Here is a 3,368-nt window from a genome sequence, read left to right as displayed (position 1 = left end):
AAGTAACTCACTGCCACACATATTACTAACAAATAATTTTTATGATCCAATCCTATAACATGCATAAAGAATGAACACCCTTAACTAATGAACCAGCATTGGGTTGAATGCGTATTGTCCAATGACAATAGACTCTTATGTCTTCCCATCCTCCTTATAGATTCTTTACCTTTTTTTTTGTAATTAATAGATGTAATGGGCCAAATTTGCCCGGGGTCCAACAACTAAAAATTAATACAAAACTAAACAACAATAAAGTCCAATAAATTAAGTCCAAGTCAAAGTCCATTACAACCCAAATCTAATTGGCCTAATATGGCCCAAAATGAAGTAAACCCTAGCCTAAAAATACAAGGCCCAAATGGCCCAAAAACTAAAACAATTTCAGCCAACCTAGGGAACCCTAGCCCTAGGTGCGCCGCAACCTCCAGCCTCTAGTGCCACGTCACCGCCATACTCCCTATACCACCACTGCGAGCCTCCACGCCATCTGGCCTCTGTACCTGCACAGACACGAGACAAGGGCAAAGAAACAGCAGCACAAAAGAACAAAAACGAAAAGTACAATGGTTGTATTTGCTTCGACTATAAAAGCCATGTAATAATCTATGTGTTCTTTTTACAACAACAAAAAAAGGCATACTACGAACTCGCAAATATCAATCAAAAACAGACTAGGTATTCTCATTTTTTTAGCCTATTTATTTTCAAATATTGTGTATATAGAAAGATAAAAAAACCGCAATCTTTTTACCTTTTTTTCTGATGATCGGAGAAGAGGAAACCGAAAGTTTTCCTCGATTTCTTTAAAATTTTGTGAGGCTCTTGAGTGTCTTAGTCTCGGATTTGGGACGGGGATAGCGAGGCATTTGAAATGGCCCTTTTTTGGTATTCTCCGACCACCTTTGACGGCGATGCCTTTGCTGGCGACCGAAAGCCACCACGGTGGCCCAAATGGCCGGAGTTCGCATGAGCTAGAGAAAAATCGGTCTTCTCCCCCTTTTTTTTAGAAACAATGAAAACAAATGAATTTTTCAAAAAAAATGGTTTTATAGGCCTTGTAAATGACGTCATTTAGGGCTAACTTCAATAGCCCTAAAACAGCACTGTATATAGCCCTCAACCCGCGTTCTGACCCAACCCAAAAGGGGATCCACGTGTTTTTACTCTGATAGGTTATTTGCGGATCCAATCCCTCCGCTTTCATGGCATTTTGCAATTCGGTCCTGTTCCCTTTTTCTTTTCTTTTATTTTGGCCCTGTAATTTTTGTACTATTCAATTTCAGTCCATAGTGAAGTTATGCATTCTGGGGGACGGGGATATTTTCCAATTTGGTCCCCCATCTCATTCGCGTATCACAGTTTGGGCCCAATATTTTTATTCATTTCGTTTTGTTCCTTTTAATTCTGTTTTTATTTCAATTCAATCCTGGCTTAATTGATTTCATCATTTGTGTATTTTTATTTATCTGTTTCCTTTTAAAGACTAAAACTTAAATAATATTTATATGTAATATCTATCTATCTATCTATTTACTCATTATTTGTTTTCATGTTTAGACTCTATTTATTTATTATTTTATAATTCCTTACTTTAAAAATATTTAATATTATTTATGTCATGTATCTACCTATTTATTTCATTTATTTATTATCCCTTATTTTTGAATATTACGGGTTAATCTATTCCTTTTTATTATGCATTTCATATTTCCTTTTACTTACTCTTATTATTGTTATTATCTATCGTTATTGTTATCATTTCATACATCGTTGATTGTTAATATTGATATTAAGCCACATGATTATTGCAATTGTATCTTATGAACTGTTGTTAGTATACTCATATTGTCACCATTCGATAGCATATTTCATTCATATATCATTTTTAATATTTTATCAATTTTCACCCTAAAATTCATAAAAAAATATTCTCTAATAAAGGTAATATTCTGTGTTTGGAAATTCGAAAGATCGTGCCCTAACGTACTAGGTTTCGATTTCTCTCGTTTGATCTAAATGACCGAATAACCTTTTAAAATTAAAACACATGAGTTTTAAAAATCAAAGGATAAGCTTATTCTCGAGGGTTTAAAATGTTATGTCCTAACGTACTAGATGTGACATTTTATTACTTCGGGATAGGAAGGTCTTTATCATCCGTTTTGATTTATTCAAGCAAATTTTTCTTAAAAAAAATCATTAATAAAAAGGAGGATCGTATTTTTAAATTCTTTACGGATTTTCAACTTTCAACATTAAGACATTAATTAATCAATTAGGTACCAATTTTGGGCATTACGAGGGTGTTAATCCTTCCTCGTGTGTAAACGACTCCCGAACCCGTTTTTTCAAATTTCGTAGACCAAAATTGTTGTTTTAGTAAAACAAAATATTTTATTAAAAAATTAAATTACGAGGTGATCCGATCACACCTAAACAAAAAAGATCTGTGGCGACTCCCATTTTCATTTTCTTTAATTAAAAGACGACCCCTTTTTCAAAAAAATGGTTTCGATAATAGAACATGAATAATGATAATGAATCGTAGAGAAAGAGAGAAAAGTACACACAAAATTTTATGTGAAAACCCTTTTGGGAAAAAACTATTGGTAGAGGAGAAGAAAATTTATTATGTCAAATTTAGATTATAGGTTTAAAAACCTTATTCTAATTAAAGTCAAATAAAAGTAATGCAGTAAGATTAAAACATCTTATTCTAATCAACATCAAATAGAGGAAGTAAACTTCTATATGGATTTTACTTGTGTAGCCTGTATCGTATCGCCACCCTTGGTTGCGACCCTAGTCCAGTAGTTTACTTGTGTTCTATTTTTAACAGAAATTTGAGTCACACAACTTCTAACAGCAGACATCTCCAGGATTGAATGCTTAACATGTGTTCATAATCGGGTTATGTTTTATGTATATTTGATATATGAATAGTGTAAAATTTCATGAACAGTCAGTGAATAAATGATAACATGTTATCATAAATGAAGGTAAATAATTTTTTTTTAATTTTTAAATAATATGTCATCATTTTCTTTCAATGTTGTTTTGTAATTAATACTTGGGTTTTGTGTGCATAGAGAAGAGAAGTTCTGAAAGAATGAGGGAAAATGTGGAACATAATAGTGAGATTTGGAACAAAACACAACCACTAATATTTGATATAACTTCTTCATTATGGGGTACATAATGTCAAAATTGAATTTGACAAATAAGTAAACATGTAAAGCTTCTTTCTTTCTTTTTTTTTTTTCATTTTCAATGAAAATGAGAGGTTATGAATAAAGCATATGTATCAAGAAAAATAAAAGATTTGGAAAATTAAAATAAAAACGTAGCCTGATGTCGGCAAAATC

At 32.2% G+C, this 3,368-nt stretch overlaps 1 long non-coding RNA gene across 1 annotated transcript; it reads right to left on the bottom strand.

Moving 5' to 3' along the window:
- Positions 1 to 243: 243 nt before the first annotated feature.
- On the bottom strand, positions 244 to 1,428 carry LOC107934985 (uncharacterized). Its single transcript, XR_001694119.2, has 2 exons — positions 755 to 1,428; positions 244 to 503 (listed from the first exon to the last, which is right to left on the bottom strand). It is a non-coding gene; the product is annotated as an uncharacterized lncRNA (long non-coding RNA).
- Positions 1,429 to 3,368: the final 1,940 nt, after the last annotated feature.

Source organism: Gossypium hirsutum, chromosome A04 (genome assembly GCF_007990345.1).
Source record: "Gossypium hirsutum isolate 1008001.06 chromosome A04, Gossypium_hirsutum_v2.1, whole genome shotgun sequence".
Classification (NCBI taxonomy): Eukaryota; Viridiplantae; Streptophyta; class Magnoliopsida; order Malvales; family Malvaceae; genus Gossypium; species Gossypium hirsutum.
The sequence above is the reverse complement of the archived record's forward strand: the minus strand, read 5'-3'. Positions and strand labels throughout refer to the sequence as shown.